This window comes from Rattus norvegicus, chromosome 3 (genome assembly GCF_036323735.1).
Source record: "Rattus norvegicus strain BN/NHsdMcwi chromosome 3, GRCr8, whole genome shotgun sequence".
NCBI classification, from domain to species: domain Eukaryota; kingdom Metazoa; phylum Chordata; class Mammalia; order Rodentia; family Muridae; genus Rattus; species Rattus norvegicus.
The window spans coordinates 21640422-21660948 of NC_086021.1; the positions used below are offsets into that span (position 1 = coordinate 21640422).

The following is a 20527-nucleotide window of genomic DNA, read 5'->3' on the forward strand; positions in this document are numbered from 1 at the left end:
ACTTTCTCCAAAATTGACCATATAATTGGTCAAAAAACGGGCCTCAACAGGTACAGAAAGATAGAAATAATCCCATGCATGCTATCAGACCACCACGGCCTAAAACTGGTCTTGAATAACAATAAGGGAAGAATGCCCACATATACGTGGAAATTGAACAATGATCTACACAGTGATAACCTGGTCAAGGAAGAAATAAAGAAAGAAATTAAAGACTTTTTAGAATTTAATGAAAATGAAGGTACAACATACCCAAACTTATGGGACACAATGAAAGCTGTGCTAAGAGGAAAACTCATAGCGCTGTGTGCCTGCAGAAAGAAACAGGAAAGAGCATATGTCAGCAGCTTGACAGCACACCTAAAAGCTGTAGAGCAAAAAGAAGCAAATACATCCAGGAGGAGTAGAAGGCAGGAAATAATCAAACTCAGAGCTGAAATCAACCAAGTAGAAACAAAAAGGACCATAGAAAGAATCAACAGAACCAAAAGTTGGTTCTTTGAGAAAATCAACAAGATAATAAACCCTTAGCCAGACTAACGAGAGGACACAGAGAGTGTGTCCAAATTAACAAAATCAGAAATGAAAAGGGAGACATAACTACAGATTCAGAGGAAATTCAAAAAATCATCAGATCTTACTATAAAAGCCTATATTAAACAAAAGTTGAAAATCTACAGGAAATGGACAATTTCCTAGACAAATATCAGGTCCCAATGTTAATCAGGAACAGATAAACCAGTTAAACAACCCCATAACTCCTAAGGAAATAGAAGCAGTCATTAAAAGTCTCCCAACCAAAAAGAGCCCAGGTGCAGACGGGTTTAGTGCAGAATTCTATCAAACCTCCATAGAAGACCTCATACCAATATTATCCAAACTATTCCATAAAATTGATATAGATGGATCACTCCCGAATTCCTTCTATGAAGCCACAATTACTCTTATACCTAAACCACACAAAGACCCAACAAAGAAAGAGAACTTCAGACCAATTTCCCTTATGAATATCGACGCAAAAATACTCAATAAAATTCTGGCAAACCGAAATCAAGAGCACATCAAAACAATCATCCACCATGATCAAGTAGGCTTCATCCCAGGCATGCAGGGATGGTTTAATATACGGAAAACCATCAATGTGATCCATTATATAAACAAACTGAAAGAACAAAACCACATGATCATTTCATTAGATGCTGAGAAAGCATTTGACAAAATTCAACACCCCTTCATGATAAAAGTCCTGGAAAGAATAGGAATTCAAGGCCCATACCTGAACATAGTAAAAGCCATATACAGCAAACCAGTTGCTAACATTAAACTAAATGGAGAGAAACTTGAAGCAATCCCACTAAAATCAGGGACTAGACAAGGCTGCCCACTCTCTCCCTACTTATTCAATATAGTTCTTGAAATTCTAGCCAGAGCAATCAGACAACAAAAGGAGATCAAGGGGATACAGATCAGAAAAGAAGAATTCAAAATATCACTATTTGCAGATGATATGATAGTTTATTTAAGTGATCCCAAAAGTTCCACCAGAGAACTACTAAAGCTGATAAACAACTTCAGCAAAGTGGCTGGGTATAAAATTAACTCAAATAAATCAGTAGCCTTTCTGTACACAAAAGAGAAACAAGCCGAGAAAGAAATTAGGGAAACGACACCGTTCATAATAGACCCAAATAATATAAAGTACCTCGGTGTGACTTTAACCAAGCAAGTAAAAGATCTGTACAATAAGAACTTCAAGACACTGAAGAAAGAAATTGAACAAGACCTCAGAAGATGGAAAGATCTCCCATGCTCATGGATTGGCAGGATTAATATAGTAAAAATGGCCATTTTACCAAAAGCGATCTACAGATTCAATGCAATCCCCATCAAAATTCCAATCCAATTCTTCAAAGAGTTAGACAGAACAATTTGCAAATTCATCTGGAATAACAAAAAACCCAGGATAGCTAAAGCTATCCTCAACAATAAAAGGACTTCAGGGGGAATCACTATCCCTGAACTCAAGCAGTATTACAGAGCAATAGTGATAAAAACTGCATGTTATTGGTATAGAGACAGACAGATAGACCAATGGAATAGAATTGAAGACCCAGAAATGAACCCACACACCTATGGTCACTTGATTTTTGACAAAGGAGCCAAAACCATCCAATGGAAAAATGATAGCATTTTCAGCAAATGGTGCTGGTTCAACTGGAGGTCAGCATGTAGAAGAATGCAGATCGATCCATGCTTATCACCCTGTACAAAGCTTAAGTCCAAGTGGATCAAGGACCTCCACATCAAACCTGATACACTCAAACTAATAGAAGAAAAACTAGGGAAGCATCTGGAACACATGGGCACTGGAAAAAATTTCCTGAACAAAACACCAATGGCTTATGCTCTAAGATCAAGAATCGACAAATGGGATCTCATAAAACTGCAAAGCTTCTGTAAGGCAAAGGACACTGTGGTTAGGACAAAACGGTAACCAACAGATTGGGAAAAGATCTTTACCAATCCTACAACAGATAGTGGCCTTATATCCAAAATATACAAAGAACTCAAGAGTTAGACTGCAGGGAGACAAATAACCCTATTAAAAAATGGGGTTCAGAGCTAAACAAAGAATTCACAGCTGAGGAATGCCGCATGGCTGAGAAACACCTAAAGAAATGTTCAACATCTTTAGTCATAATGGAAATGCAAATCAAAACAACCCTGAGATTTTACCTCACACCAGTGAGAATGGCTAAGATCAAAAACTCAGGTGACAGCAGATGCTGGCGAGGATGCGGAGAAAGAGGAACATTCCTCCATTGTTGGTGGGATTGCAGACTGGTACAACCATTCTGGAAATCAGTCTGGAGGTTCCTCAGAAAATTGGACATTGAACTGCCTGAGGATCCAGCTATACCTCTCTTGGGCATATACCCAAAAGATGCCCCAACATATAAATAAGACACGTGCTCCACTATGTTCATAGCAGCCTTATTTATAATAGCCAGAAGCTGGAAAGAACCCAGATGCCTTTCAACAGAGGAATGGATACAGAAAATGTGGGACATCTACACAATGGAATATTACTCAGCTATCAAAATCAACGGCTTTATGAAATTTGTAGGCAAATGGTTGGAACTGGAAAATATCATCCTGAGTGAGCTAACCCAATCACAGAAAGACATACATGGCATGCACTCACTGATAAGTGGCTATTAGCCCAAATGCTTAAATTACCCTAGATCCCTAGAACAAATGAAACTCAAGGCGGATGATCAAAATGTGAATGCTTCACTCCTTCTCTAAAAGGGGAACAAGAATACCCTTGGCAGGGAAGAGAGAGGCAAAGATTAAAACAGAGACTGAAGGAACTCCCATTCAGAGCCTGCCCCACATGTGGCCCATACATATACAGCCACCCAATTAGACAAGATGGACGAAGCAAAGAAGTGCAGACTGACAGGGGCCTGATGTAGATCGCTCCTGAGAGACACAGCCAGAATACAGCAAATACAGAGGCGAATGCCAGCAGCAAACCAGTGAACTGATAATAGGACCCCCGTTGAATGAATCAGAGAAAGAACTGGAAGATCTTGAAGGGGCTCGAGACCCCATATGTACAACAATGCCAAGCAACCAGAGCTTCCAGGGACTAAGCCACTACCTAAAGACTATACATGGCCTGACCCTGGACTCTGAACTCATAGGTAGCAATGAATATCCTAGTGAGAGCACCATTGGAAGGGGAAGCCCTCGGTCCTGCTAAGACTGAAGCCCCAGTGAACTAGACTGTTGGGGGGAGGGCGGCAATGGGGGGAGGGTTGGGAGGGGAACACCCATAAGGAAGGAGGGGTATGTTTGCACGGAAACCAAAGAATTATTATTAAGTATTAAATAAATTAAAAAAAAATGAAAAAAAAGAAAGTCAATCTGTGAAGAAAGAAATTGAAGATTTAAGAAATCAGAAAACTACCCCATGTACATGGATTGAAAGTATTGATAGTAGAAAATTGAACACCTTGCCAAATTTTATATGAAGTTTCACTGCAATCCACAGCAAAATTTCAACTCAATTTTTCAAAAAGTTAGAAAGAGCAATGAATAAATTCATTTGGAACTTAAAAAATACAACAACAACAACAAAAATAAAAAACAGGACATGGAAAACTATCCACCAACAGTAAAGGAACTGCTGGGTAAACAACCATTCTTTACCTAAAGCTGTATTACAGAGGAATAGTGATAAAATTGTAAGATGTTGGTACAGAGACAGGCAGATAGGTCAAAGGAATAGAACTGAAGACCCAGACATGAACCCATACAGCTACTGGTACTTGACTATTGACAAAGGATCTAAAACCACACAGTGGAAAAAGACAGCATATTCAACAAATCATGGTAGTTTCACCGGTGGTCTGCATGTAGAAGAGTGCAAATTAATCCATTTGTATTGCACTGTACAAAGGTCAAATCCAAGTTGATAAAGGAACTCTAAACAAAACCAGACACACACAAACTAATAGCATAAGAATGAAATAGCTTTGATCACATGGTCACTGAGGAAAAATTCATGAACAGAACACCATTGTCATATGCTCTAAAATGAAGAATCAATAAATGGGACCTCATAAAACTCCAAAGCTTGTATATGGCCAAGGGCACTGTCATTTGGACATAACAGCAACCAACAGATTGGCAAAAGATATTTATCAGTCCCATAAACTAGAGGGATATTATCAGATATATACAAGTAACTCAAGTATTGATAATCCAGAGAATCAATAACCCTATTGAAAGTGTGGCAGAAATCTAAGCAAAGAATACTCAGTGTGAATTTTATTGAGTGGTTTTCACTGATATTCCTGAGGGAAATTGTTTTGAAGTTGTCTTTCTTTGTAGCATGTTTGTGTACTTTAGTTAAAAAGCACTATTGTGGATTCCTAGAATGAATTGGGAAGTTTAATTCTGTTGTGGAATAATTTGTAAAATTATTAAGTCTTCTATGAAGGGCTGACACAATATTGTACCAAATCCTTCTGGAACTGGGCTTTTTCCACCTCCTCCTCCTGCTGCTGCTGCATTGGTCGTTGTTGTTGCTGTTGTTTGATACATTTATTGACCCTTATATTTAAAGGTAGTATGGGCATATTTAGATGGTTTACAGGGGGATATTCACAGGTAATAATTGGACTGAGAATGAACTCCCCAGTAGTAGAGATACAGAAAAATCTGTAGCACCTAAAGCGATGTGCAAGCTCATAAGGACAAGAATACCAACCAATTAGATGCTCCAGAGCTTCAAAAATCTAAACCACTAACCAAAGAATACACATGGAGTCACCCATGTTTCAAGGACCATTATGTATCAGAGTATGGCTTTGTTAGGCATCAATGGGAGAAAATGTCCTCGGTCTTTTGAAGGCTAGATCATCCCAGGAAGGGGCATGACAATGCAGGAAGGGACAAGGGAGGGTGTATGTAGGGGAGCACTCTCATAAAAGCAGTGGGAGGGTGAATGAGATACCATATTTCTGGTAAAGGGATAAAACTTGAAATGTAGACAAATATGCAATAATAGTGGATGCAACTTAATATTTTGACCAGATGTAACAATGAAAGCCAGCTACCTATATCTAAAACAATGTATTGTACAGAAGACTTCTTCATTTATTGAGATTAAGTTTCTCAATCTTATAAAGGGAGTAAAAATATTGTGTAATAACAGAGCACTAAATTAAATTTCAATGTACTTATTTGCTTAATTACTGTACTTTCCGTTATTTATTGAGACAGGTACCACACTGTATCCCTGGCTCTCTTAGAACTTATTATGTAGATGTTACTAGTCTAAAAATTATAGGAATCCTTTTTTGAGTTTGAGGTTTAAAGTTGTAAATCAAATACTAGCTTGTAAATTTTAATTTAATAAACATTTTTTGAGTGTCAGGCTCAAAACCAGTATGGATTGCATTCGAGGTAGGTACCCTAACACTCAAGCATGCCCTCCCATACATTGACTAAGAAGCATTTGACTTCTTTTTGTCTTGCTGAGGATTTGATACTGGGCATTGCAAAGGATAGGACTAGTCTTTGCTAGCATTTTTCATGGTAAATAATTGTGTTTCCTTTTTTTAAAAAAAAGATTTATTTATTATATACAAATACACTGTAACTCTCTTCAGACATACCAGAAGAGGGCATCAGATTCCATTACAGATGGTTGTGAGCCACCATGTGGTTGCTGGGATTTGAACTCAGGACTTCTGCAAGAGCAGTGTGTGCTCTTAACCACTGAGCTATCTCTCCAGCCCCATAATTGTGTTTCCTTAATGCTCGCTGGCCAACGTAATTTCTAAGATAGATAATAAACAACAGGCTTGGTAGCTTTAAACATAAACCCAGGTTTTAAGAGGTTAACAGAGGAGGGATGCTGTGAGATCCAGGCTAGTAAACTCATCTATTTATTTTAGAGTATAAAAATTCTGTTTCAATAAAGAAAGGGAAAAAGAAAACGAAAAATTTACCATATAACTGAAAAAATTGCGCTCTTTTTAAAGAAATTTCACATATTGCTGTGGACTAGTGAAACTAAATGTAGTTTTGACTTTTAAAATTGGTATGCATTTTCCATGCAATTAATTTAAATTTCATAAAATTGATTATAAACGACCAATTGTGTTCTGGTCATAATAGAATTTGGCTGTAAACAAGTTCATATGGACCTGTTTACCATAAACAAAACAAAATGAAAAAGGCAGACATTATAATAGAAATATCACAACTTAGGGGGTATGTTACTGGACTTTGATCCCTGTTTCTATATAATTTTACAGGTACTGTAAAATACCTTCTGACTTGTGACTAATCAAAGCACAGGGATATTACTAAACCTGCAAGTTTCTAAAGAATGCTGCAATTTCGATACAGCACTGAGTTCTGACATGTGTTAGGCTCAACATGCACATTTATTAGATGAGCAAGTTATAAACAATAGACAAATCTAGAGCTAATATTTCATATTAAAAAGTACTTCGTTATAACAGTAATACCTTGTTAAAATCACACGAATGAATAATTTACAAGGTTTTTTCAGGCTTCTTTCAACAAGAAAAAAATACTTAAATGTCAATATTTTATTATAAGTAATAGTTGACTAGTCATCTAGAGTCAAAGCTCATTTCAGTAATCAGAAAATTTCTCTGCACTTAAGATTTCTCCTGAAATCTCAAGAAGATATTTTTATAGTAAACAGTTTTTCTCAGAGCAATTAATAAAATATTGTAGAAAAAAATCATAGAAAAGGACATCATGGTTCTTTCAGATATATTAGTACCTCCCGTAGTCTTCTGCAATGACTCTCAAATATGGGTGAAGTAATGCAAAAAATCCTCAGTATAATAATGGATCATTTCTTCCCCTGATTAGAATGGGACTTGGAAACATAATAGAAATATTTATACCACAAAAAAGGTTTAAAAAGATGCATTATTCCTTAAATAAACATTATTAAATATTTACAATAACACAATTATCTCAACCTCCTCTAAATGCTTTTGAGTGGAATATATAGTAGTTGTCTCAACAATTGATGAGTCCAATTATTTTTACTTACGATTCATTATGAGTGGAAAAATACATTGGAGAAATGTTTATAAATACATTCTACAGTTAAAACATGCTTTATTTGCCTTTATAATCATTCAGTTGTGGTATTTTCACAATGGGTATAATTTCATTATCTGATACATAACTTTTAAAAACTTATTTTACATAGTAAAGGGAAAACTCTTCCAAGGTGATTGGAGTACGAACTACAGTATTCCAATCAAATTGGCCATGTTTCACAAAATTGGAAACAATTCTACCTCAATACCTCCATACCAAGCTATATCTCTTCTGGATATGTGAATATGAATATATACATATACATATGTATGTGAATATATGTTTATATTATGTTTGTATATATACATATATAATACATATATAATACATATACATACATATATATATATGTATATATGTATATATATATATATATATATATATATATATATATATGTTTATTTATGATGGCCAGGAGCTGGAAACAACCCAGATGTCTCTCAGCTGATAAATGGACAAAGAAAATTTGGTCTATTTATAAAATGCAATAGTATAAAGTGTTTAGAAACAAAGATGTCATGAAATTCAAAAGCATATTGATGGACTAGGAAATATCCTTCTTAGTGCATGGTGTGTTCTTGCTTATAAGGGAATATTAGCCATAAAGGGCAGGATAACCACATTGCAATTACAGACTCAAAGAAGCCAAATAATAAGTCAGAGGAGCATGCTTGAATATTTAACAGAAGAGGAAATAAACTGAAATTGGGGGTGGAGGAGTAGGGGCAACTCAGTGGGAGAGGGTATGGGAAGGGTAACAGAATAGGTAGATCAGACGAAGGGAAAGAAGGGGAGAGAGAATAAAAATTGGCAATGGGCAAGGGTGGAGGGCAGGGTCTATGAAGTGTCACTAGCAGATTTCCTATCAGTGAGAGGTGTGGATCTTGACATGGCCACATCCTATAGCCAGACACGACTCCCACTTTAGGGATAAGGACACTTACCCACCTAGAAAAAAGTTACATCCTGAAAGTGTCTTACCTACATTGTATACAGAAACAGTGGTGGAGCAGAGACTGATGTAATGGCCAACCATTGACTAACCCAAATCAGACGCACCCCATGGGCAAGAATCAATTCCTGACATTATGATACTCTCTTATGTTTGCAGAGAGGATCATAGCTTAACTGTCTTCTGACAGGATCCGCCTAGCAGCTGATGGAAATAGTTACAGCAACTCACTCCCAACCATTAGCTACTCACCGAGTCTTGTACAAAAGTTTGAGGAGAGATTGATATACCTCAGTGGATAGAAACTCCACAGGAAGTTCAGCAGCATCAACATACCTCTACCTATGGGGACTCAAAAACGTAAACTCCAACTAAAGATCATACATGGACAGAACCTGGGCCACTGCCATAAATGTAGTAGACATGTATTTTGGTCTTTATTTGGGTCGCAAGTGAAGTGGAAAGTCTCCCTGATTCTGTAGAGTGCCTGTAGATCCTATACCTTTAAATAGGCTTCCTTGTCTGGTATCAGTGGTAGAGAATGTGTGCAATCATCTGGTGATTTGACATGTCAGGGTGGGGAGATAATAAGGTGGCTCTTTCTTCTCAGAAGTTGAGTGGAGCGAATGGGTAGAAGAGAGTGGGTAATGAGTAAAAACGCAGTGTGAGATGGGGACGAGGAAGAAGGGATTGATGTTGAAATTTTAATTGAATGATGGAATGAATATATGAATGACTACAAAAAGAAATAAATAACTAATGTAAAAAAATAAATTTCCCCACAACGCAGGTCATTTCCTTTCATTAATGATGTTGTTTACAGTACCTCATGATGGTAGATTTCTAGTTTTAATGTTTGCTCTTCATTAACTAAAGCATCCAAATTACTGAACATGTCTATAGTGGGAAATAGTGAAAAATGCATGCAATATCCCAGGTTAGTGTTTGCTTTTCTCTGGCCCCATGTCTAGCACCTTATAGAGAACACAACCCTAGGGCTCTCTTGTTTCAGACGCTGTTCATATTTCTAGCCAGGCTTGGCATATTCTCTTGCCCAGAGCTCTTGAAATATCTTCCCTGAACTTGCTAAGTTCCCTTGGTAGGTCACTATCACAGCAGCCCCAAACATCTAAATTCTGCATGGCCCTTACCACCCTCTTCAAAACAGTTGGATTCCATACCCACGTAGGAAAACACTATACAAAATTAGTTTAGAAAGAACAGGTAACTCAACCATTGGCTGCAATTACAAACATCCTAAAAATTAAATCCTATGGTGACTCATCTAAGGCCTCCAGTTAGTGACATCTTTAACCCTAACCTCTCTCTCCATCCCAAAAGCATCAAATCCCATTTGTCCCACTCTCTTCTTCCCCATTTGACCTGAAAGTCCCCTCTGCTTACCCAGTGATTGGTACTCTTAAATCATTATTCATTAAGGAAAGGTACTTACCACACCTGTCTAACACAAAATATTTTCACAGTGCACATTTGTTTCCATTACAACAGCTTGAATCTTCTCTCTACATACAGAGGCCAGGCTGGTCAGATCATTGGCCTGGAATTCCTAAGAGTAGCCAAGACTTGGAAGCGAGAGTGTTCCTGTAGCTAGAAAATATATTTGACATTCAACAGAAAAAGTTCAACAGGGTGGGAAGTAGCAAGCTAAGTTCAATAAATAACATTGTGACAGTGATCTTGAGATATAGCATCATGGGTAAGGTAACCCAATCACAAAGACAAGAAAAGAAAAAAACTCAGTGATATGTTATTAGCCCAATATCTCAGACTCCCCAGGCTAGAATCCACAGAACACATTAAGATCAAGGAGAAGGAAGACCAAAGTGGAGATGCTGTAGTCCTCTTTAAGAGAGGAAATAAAAATATTCATAGGAAGTTATGTGGACATAGCGTTTGAAGAAGAGACTGAAGCAATGGCCATTCAGAGTCTGCCACATCTGGTGATCTGCCATACATATATTTTTGCCAAGAAACTCGTTTTAAAAGAATCATGCAATGTGAACCCATGAAATTTTACACAAAGTCCCTCACAAACTTACATCGCAGTCTTACAGATCTCTCATTTCTCAAGTGAGTACAATTTTGCTTTCATTGTATCTATCCATGTGAATTGTTTATTTCACCACTATGAAAATATTATTGCCCTAGAATACCCTGGTCAAATTCAACCTCGTTCACAAGGCCTTATCAGATATATATCCCTAAACAATGATTTCCATTACAATCTCTTTTTTAATGTTAATGTGCCATTTACAGTGACAATTTCTCAGATTCTTGTCTTACTCATTTAACTTAAATCACTAAAGGAAATAATTGATTCATAAATATATCTTCAGGCATTTTACAATATTATACTATATTATGTAATGTCCATAATTCATACATACTATGTGATTTCCCAAACTACGTCCAACAAAAATGTATGTAAATGAAATTCATAATTAACCATTTGCCAGAATAAAATTTGTATTCTTTTTTATTTTTTTGGTTCTTTTTTTCGGAGTTGGGGATCGAACCCAGGGCCTTGCGCTTCCTAGGCAAGCGCTCTACCACTGAGCTAAATCCCCAACCCCAAAATTTGTATTCTTTATACCTCCAATATTCTTGAGTATCAACTTCTGTTTATTTCTGTATCCTCTTATCTGTAATTAAAGAGATATGAAATGGTAACTTCAATAAGTGTGAATGAAATTACCTGATTTAGGAAAGTCATTTTTTTAAAAAAAATCATTGTATAAAGATTGGTGCTATGGATATACCTATCTACTATCCAGTGATTTACACAAACACCTGCCACCGCAAAAACAGGACAAAAATTCATTTTTTGTGTGAAAAAATAATGGAAACTGTTATTTACTACACACCTTCTATACATGGGTCAACTTGCTAAGTATGTTAAGCCAAGTGCTGTATTTCATTTAAAAAACAATTTTGAAAATAATTGTCTTCTCTTTTGAAGATGAAGAACTTCAATTCAAAGAGCTAAGGTAACATGGAGTTTTACATATCTATTCGGTGCTAGAATATGCATTCATATGCTTCAATGCTCATATACCTTCTTTATATTACTTCAGAATGTCATAAAATTTATTTAAACTTGCTGAGTTTTCTCAATTTATCCTGGTTAAAATTTTAATAAATATAGTTTAACCTCAAATTCATTTCATCAATGAGTTAAATGACTCCCCAAACTACATTCCTTATACAAAAACATATTGATAAAAATATCAAAGTACCAGAATTCTAGTAAAATATTCATTATTTGATATGAAAATTACTATCATCAATTCTTCCAAACAGAGCCAAATATTTTCTTCACACACACAAGAAAGAAAACTATTATGTAAACTGTAATGTTCAAGGAACTAATTCATGAAGAATTCTTGGTCCTCAGTCAGGCTGTTCTTTATGAACCTTGTGAAGAACACCCAGTGTAACCAAAAATAAAATCATTTTCATGATCTTGACAGAATCTAGGCAAGAGCTATAATTGCAGCTGCCTAAGTGGCCATGCCCTTTGACGTTATTCCCAACAGTACTGAGACAGGCCCTGTAAGACTCTTACAACCAGAGCTCCTTGTTTACCTAACAGCATTGTTACCAGGAATTATTTCACTCAGCCAATGTTACCCAGGTTTGCCTATTGCAAGACCATTTTCCACTATTTACTGGAACCAAAATAGTTTTAGATTGAAACCTTGACCCTTTTTCCTATAGAAAAAAATTCAAAGATTAATTAGTCTCATCTTATGTGTCATTTCCTATTTTCCATTGGTCTAAAATTGTTTCGACCTCTTGTTTTCTTGTGTGAAAACATGCTAACAAATAATGTACACATTACTTAAAGATAAATCTATTGCTCTCTACCATTCATATAAGCAAGAAATTTAAAATATACTGAAAAGTACCTGAGAGACTATAATTTAATAATTTATGTTTAATCTTGTCATCATCTGAATCCAAGGAACAGATTTCAGAAAAGACTCCAAAGATGAAGATGGAAAGTGTTCTTTTTTTTTTTTTTCTGTTGCTCAGCTTCTGACTTCTGGTCTACAATGAATTACCTTGGTTATATATTTCAGATGTACTAGAAGTCAATCTGTCAAACATCTGAAGCCTATGGAGTAGAAGTTTTGCCAGCACATCGAGTATTGCATGGGTTGATTGGGGTTAGTGTCATTCAAAGGATTGCTGAAGAATTTCATCGTTTATCCTCATCTTCATGTTAGGAAGACCCATGTACTCACAGAGTTCCTGGAAGGACATCATACTAGATGATGTCAAGGTCTCTTCACTCAACTTTATACATGTGAGAATAATCCATGGAAGTGAATCTATTTGTGAAAGGTTAGCAAATGTCTTAGCAGTATTTCTTAAATTGTCGCTAAGCAATGGATTTTGTGATACTGTTCTATGAAACTACTTTCAAATGATTCTATGTATTCCTTTTCAGCATACCAGCTTTACAATAAAAAGTCAAAATATTTTTTCATAAGTCATTTGTTGGCCACAGCAGTCAACCATCAGAAAGTTCTATGTTTGGCTCTGTGCAAACTCTATTTTCAGAAATTGTGTGCTCGTTCTTCAAAATCTAAACTTTACTGAATGACAAGTTTGTTTGGTGAGATGAGACTAGGTTTATTTCTGTTTTGTCATGTATAGTTACCTTTTGTGAACCTTCCACTTCTCCTTCCTCCTCCTCCTCCTCCTTCTCCTCCTCCTCTCTCTTCTCCTTCTCCTTCTCCTTCTCCTTCTCCTTCTCCTTCTTCTTCTTCTTCCTCCTCCTCCTCCTCCTCCACCTCCTCCTCCTCCTCCTCCTCCTCCTCCTCTTCTTCTTCTTCTTCTTCTTCTTCTTCTTCTTCTTCTTCTTCTTCTTCTTCTTCTTCCTCCTCTTCCTCTTCCTCTTCCTCCTCTTCTTCCTCTTCTTCTTTGTTTTCATTAATTCCAGATTCTTAGTTTGGGTATGAATCTCACTCCCCTTCATCAAGGATTTCATTTTTAATAGCCTTGTTCTTCCCTCTGTTACCCTAGAATCCATCATTAAAACATCTCTTGACTGTAGCTGTCATCCAAGAGAAGCATATGTGAAAACTGATTGCTGTCTTCCACTAAATCAATTCCTTGAGGAATAGCAAGGTGGCCTTGAATCCATTCTGCCATACAGCCAACAATCACTTCAGTCATTGTACTGAACTTTTTTCAATCTCAGACTCCTGTAGAATTTTTCACAGTCATTCCAAGGGTGAGATGATTCCCCTTGGTGACACCTTCATTAATTTGAGACCACACTCCATGAAGAAGCCAATAGGTACTTTAACACTGTCATCTCTTGGTCTGATTGGGAGCAAAATGAGCATCTCCATGCAGAGAACTCCATGTGTCACATTTAGGTGAGTATGATATGCCACAAATTATGATGCAATCAAGCAAAGTTGTGTATCATTTCTGTGACATCCTTTCTGAAAATTAAGGATCAATAACTTGAAAATTAATTCTCCAAATTGGGAGAATTTTGAGTTGATTATAGCAACCAAAGTTGAATAAATGTGAGTGATGACTGGAGAAACACTCTAAACCTGCCGATCAGATATGGACTGAAAGCCTCTCCTTCAGTCTATATTCTCTTGAAGGGGCTTTGGATAATCATATTTACACTTGGAGTGAATACCTTTGTGATGAGATCACTGATTGACTTTTTTCAGAGCCTTCAAATTCATCCTCTGGTACATTAAGCTGTTTTTATCTGTAATTTGTTCTTGGATCATGCTCAGCCCTGCAGGAGGAATATGTGCTCCTCCAGTGTGGGTAAGGAGAAGATCCAAATCTATATCATACTCCTCCTCCTCCTCCTCCTCTTCCTCCTCCTCCTCCTCTTCTTCTTCCTCTTCTTCTTCCTCTTATTGCTCTTCTTCCTTGTCTCTCATCTTTCTCTTCCTCTTCATCAATGTAGATGCTTCCTTATTGGAACTCTCAGATAGTCTGCTACTTAGGCTTTTTGTATCTAGACACAGGGATTTCTTGCATGGTTTCTAATGATCTACATCTCTATCTCTTCTCTGCACTTTTGCTTGGTCCCTATTTCATGATTTCATGCTTTCATTGTAAGAGTATTCTCACCCAGAAAGATCGAATTCTGTACAACAGCTTTAAGCAGAGAAGACTCTGTATTGAGGGAGGGATAGGTTTTCTGTTCTTGTCTTTCATATCTCTCTTCTGAGGAGGAGCTCCTGTGGTTTGAATTGTGGCCCTCACTTCTGTCATGAACAGAGGAATGTTTCATAACTGCCACATTCTTTTGCATTTTCTGATGTCAGTTGAACCAATAAAGGAGATACTACAGGTTCTTTCAAGTGTCAGATACTCAATAGTCTGAATTTATTGACAGATTTCTTTTTCTGTCTTCACACGTCACCCACAGCTATACAGAGGAAGTTCCAATGGTGGTGTTCTATACCCAGAATCCTGCCATGTCCCCAAAATATTGACAGTGTAAAAACAGTTATCCTTGGCAGAATGTAAATAACTTAGTGAAATTAAAAAATCTAGGTATAGTATTATATAATGATTATCAAACTGGGACATTAACTTAGCAGGTACCCTGAGGTCCGAGATGAAATCCCAAGTATACCAATATGAAAACCATATCACTGTTATAATGAAAATATATTTTCACATATGTGTAGTGAATTTGTTTTGAGATTTTTTTCAACAAACAGGAAACACAATAACTATTGACTTTCAATAATGTTTGTTACTGGTAGTGAAAATTCACCTAACTGGTATTTCTTTGACATCATTAAAACATTACACATGATATACATGGAACCTAAAAAGTTAGACTCCAGAGAGCATAGTAACCTTATTAAAAATTGGTATGGTAGTTAACATTAAACTAAATGGAGAGAAACTTGATGCAATCCCACTAAAATCAGGGACTAGACAAGGGTGCCCACTCTCGCCTACTTATTCAATATAGTTCCTGAAGTTCTAGCCAGAGCAATCAGACAACAAAAGGAGATCAAGGGGATACAGTTTGGAAGAGAAGAAGTCAAAATATCACTATTCGCAGATGATATGATAGTATATTTAAGCGATCCTGAGAGTTCTACGAGAGAACTACTAAACCTGATAAACAACTTCAGCAAAGTGGCTGGGTATAAAATTAACTCAAATGGATCAGTAGCCTTCCTCTACACAAAAGAGAAACAAGCTGAGAAAGAAATTAGGGTAACAACACCCTTCATAACTGCCCCAATTAATATAAAATACCTCGGTGTGACTTTAATCAAGCAAGTAAAAGATCTGTATGATAAGAACTTCAAGCCCCTGAAGAAAGAAATTGAAGAAGACCTCAGAAGATGGAAAGATCTCCCATGCTCATGGATCGGAAGGATTACTATAGTAAAAATGGCCATTTTACCAAAAGCGATCTACAGATTCAATGCAATCCCCATCACAGTACCAATCCATTTCTTCAAAGAGTTAGACAGAACAATTTGCAAATTCATCTGGAATAACAAAAAACCCAGGATAGCTAAAACTGTCCTCAACAATAAAAGGACTTCAGGGGGAATCACTATCCTTGAACTCAAGCAGCATTAGAGAGCAATAGTAATAAAAACTGCATGGTATTGATACAGAGACAGACAGACAGACCAATGGAACAGAATTGAAGACCCAGAAATGAACTCACACACCTATGGTCACTTGATTTTTGACAAAGGAGCCAAAACCATCCAATGGAAAAAAGGTAGCATTTTCAGCAAATGGTGCTGGTTCAACTGGAGGTCAACATGTAGAAGAATGCAGATCGATCCATGCTTATCACTCTGTAAAAGCTTAAGTCCAAGTGGATCAAGGACCTCCTCATCAAACCAGATACACTCAAACTAATAGAAGAAAACATGGGGAAGCAACTTGAACACATGGGCACTAGAGAAAATTTCCTGAACAAAACACCAATGGCCTATGCTCTAAGATCAAGAATCGACAAATGGGATCTCAAAAAACTGCAAAGCTTCTGTAAGGCAAAGGACACTGTTGTTAGGACAAAATAGCAACCAACAGATTGAGAAAAGATCTTTACCAATCCTACAACAGATAGAGGGCTTATATCCAAAATATACAAAGAACTCAAGAAGTTAGACCACAGGGAGACAAGTAACCCTATTAAAAAATGGGGTTCAGAGCTAAACAAAGAATTCACAGCTGAGGAATGCCGAATGGCTGGGAAACACCTAAAGAAATGTTCAACATCTTCAGTCATAAGGGAAATGCAAATCAAAACAACCCTGAGATTTTACCTCACACCAGTGAGAATGGCTAAGATCAAAAACTCAGGTGACATCAGATACTGCCAAGGATGTGAAAAAACAGGAACACTCCTCCATTGTTGGTGGAATTGCAGACTGGTACAACCATTTTGGAAATGAGTCTGGAAGTTCCTCAGAAAATTGGACATTGGGTTTTTAGCGGGAGTAGCAAACATGCGGATCCCTGCCCGCAGCAGCTCGCTGCTCCCAAACCCCGTGGGAGAGAGACAGCACTGACTGGACAGGTGGGCACTCCTGAGACTGCAGAGTGGAAGAGACCACCAACACTGCCCACCCCTGCCCACATCCCTGGCCCAAGAGGAATCTGTATACGGCCTCTGTGTTCCCTTCGATAAGGGCACAGCAGCAGCAGGTCCCCTGCATCTGAGACACTGCCGGACGTGAAGGGACCGAAGAGATAAACAGTTCTCTGCAGCCAAATCCCGTGGGAGGGAGATCTAAACCTTCAGAGAGGCAGACACACCTGGGAAACCAGAAGAGACAACACTCTGCCCACATTACTGATTCCAGAGGAAAACACCAATCGCCATCTGGAACCCTGGTTCATGTAAGCTTCCAGAAAGGGCGGCGCAGATCTTCCTAGAGGCTGCCTCCATGGAGAGCTCATAAGCAACACTCCACGAGCAAACTAGAGCCTCGGGAACACAGGTAAGACAAACCTTCCTACTCCAAGCGACCTGACTAGTGAACTCAGGACACAGGCCCACAGGAACAGCTGAAGACCTGTAGATAGGAAAAACTACACGACCGAAAGCAGAACACTGTTCCCATAACTGGCTGAAAGAAAACAGGAAAACAGGTCTACAGCACCCCTGACACACAGGCTTATAGGACAGTCTAGCCACTGTCAGAAATAGAAAAACAAAGTAACACTAGAGATAATCTGATGCCAAGAGGCAAACACAGGAATCCAAGCAACAGAAACCAAGAGTACATGGCATCATCGGAGCCCAATTCTCCCACCCAAGCAAATTTGGAATATTCAAACACACCAGAAAAGCAAGATCTAGATTCAAAATCATATTTGATCATGATGCTGGAGGACTTCAAGAAAGACGTGAAGAACTCTCTTAGAGAAACACAGGAAAACAGAAATAAACAAGTGGAATCTACAGAGAGGAATCACAAAAATCACTGAAAGAATTCCAGGAAAACACAATCAAACAGGTGAAGGAATTAAAAATGGAAATAGAAGCAATCAGGAAAGAACACATGGAAACAACCCTGGATATAGAAAACCAAAGAGGAGGCAAAGAGCCATAGATACAAGCTTCACCAACAGAATACAAGAGATAGAAGAGAGAATCTCAGGAGCAGAAGATTCCATAGAAATCATCGACTCAACTGTCAAACATAATGTAAAGCAGAAAAGGCTGCTGTTCCAAAACATACAGGAAATCCAGGACTCAATGAGAAGATCAAACCTGAGGATAATAGGTATAGAAGAGAGTGAAGACTCCCAGCTCAAAGGACCAGTAAATATCTTCAACAAAATCATAGAAGAAAACTTCCCTAACCTAAAGAAAGAGATGCCCTTAAGCATACAAGAATCCTACAGAACTCCAAATAGATTGGACCAGAAAAGAAACACCTCCCGTCACATAATAGTCAAAACACCAAACGCACAAAATAAAGAAAGAATATTAAAAGCAGTAAGGGAAAAAGGTCAAGTAACATATAAAGGCAGACCTATCAGAATCACACCAGACTTTTCGCCAGAGACTATGAAAGCCAGAAGATCCTGGACAGATGTGATTCAGACCCTAAGAGAACACAAATGCCAGACCAGGTTACTGTATCCTGCAAAACACTCAATAACCATAGAAGGAGAAGCCAAGATATTCCATGACAAAACCATATTTACACAATATCTTTCTACAAATCCAGCCTTACAAAGGATAATAAATGGTAAAGCCCAACATAAGGAGGCAAGCTACACCCTAGAAAAAGCAAGAAACTAATCGTCTTGGCAACAAAACAAAGAGAAGAAAAGTACACAAACGTAACCTCATATCCAAATATGAATATAAGAGGAAGCAATAATCACTATTCCTTAATATCTCTCAACATCAATGGCCTCAACTCCCCAATAAAAAGACATAGATTAATAAACTGGATACGCAACGAGGACCCTGCATTCTGCTGCCTACAAGACAGCACCTCAGAGACAAAGACAGACACTAACTCAGAGTGAAAGGCTGGAAAACAACTTTCTAAGCAAATGGTTGGAAGAAGCAAGCGGGAGTAGCCATTCTAATATCAAATAAAATCAATTTTCAACTAAAATTCATCAAAAAAGATAAGGAAGGACACTTCATATTCATCAAAGGAAAAATCCACCAAGATGAACTCTCAATCCTAAATATCTATCCTTCAAATACAAGGGCAGCTACATATGTAAAAGAAAACTTACTAAAGCTCAAAACACACATTGCACCTCACACAATAATAGTAGGAGATTTCAACACCCTACTCTCATCAATGGACAGATCATGGAAACAGAAATTAAACAGAGACGTAGATAGACTAAGAGAAGTCATGAACCAAATGGACTTAACAGATATTTATAGAAGATTCTATCCTAAAGCAAAAGGATATACCTTCATCTCAGCTCCTCATGGTACTTTCTCCAAAATTGACCATATAATTGGTCAAAAAAATGGTCCTCAACAGGTACAGAAAGATAGAAATAATCCCATGCGTGCTATCAGACCACCACGGCCTAAAGCTGGGCTCCAATAACAATAAGGGAAGAACGCCCACATATACATGGAAGTTGAACAATGCTCTACTCAATGATAACCTGGTCAAAGAAGAAAAGAAGAAAGAAATTGAAGACTTCTTAGAATTTAATGAAAATGAAGGTACAACATGCCCAAACTTGGGACACAATGAAAGCTGTGCTAAGAGGAAAACTCATAGCTCTGAGTGTCTGCAGAAAGAAACAGGAGAGAGCATATGTGAGCAGCTTTACAGATCACCTAAAAGCTCTAGAACAAAAAGAAGCAAATATACCCAGGAGGAGTAGAAGGCAGGAAATAATCAAACTCAGAGCTGAAATCAACCAAGTAGAAACAAAAAGGACCATAGAAAGAATCAACAGAACGAAAGGTTGGTTCTTTGAGAAAATCAACAAGATAGATAAAACCTTAGGCAGACTAACGAGAGGACACAGAGAGTGTGTCCACAAAAAGACACAACAAAGAAAGAGAACTGTAGACTAATTTCCCTTATGAATATCGATGCAAATATACTCAGTAAAATTCTGGCAAACCGAATCCAAGAGCACATCAAAATAATCATTCACCATGATCAAGTAGGCTTCATTCCAGGCATGCAGGAATGGTTTAATATACAGAAAACAATCAACGTGATCCATTATATAAACAAACTGAAAGAACAAAACCACATGATCATTTCATTAGATGCTGAGAAACCATTTGACAAAATTCAACACCCCTTCATGATAAAAGTCCTGGAAAGAATAGGAATTCAAGGCCCATACCTAAACATAGTAAAAGCCATATGCAGCAAACCAGTTGCTAACATTAAA

At 37.5% G+C, this 20527-nt stretch overlaps 2 pseudogenes; one reads left to right on the forward strand and one right to left on the reverse strand.

Moving 5' to 3' along the window:
• The window catches only part of LOC134486030 (nidogen-2-like), an 809359-nt pseudogene that overhangs the window by 287257 nt on the left and 501575 nt on the right, over nucleotides 1–20527 (forward strand).
• On the reverse strand, nucleotides 12815–14493 carry LOC134486335 (pre-mRNA-splicing factor CWC22 homolog; annotated as a pseudogene).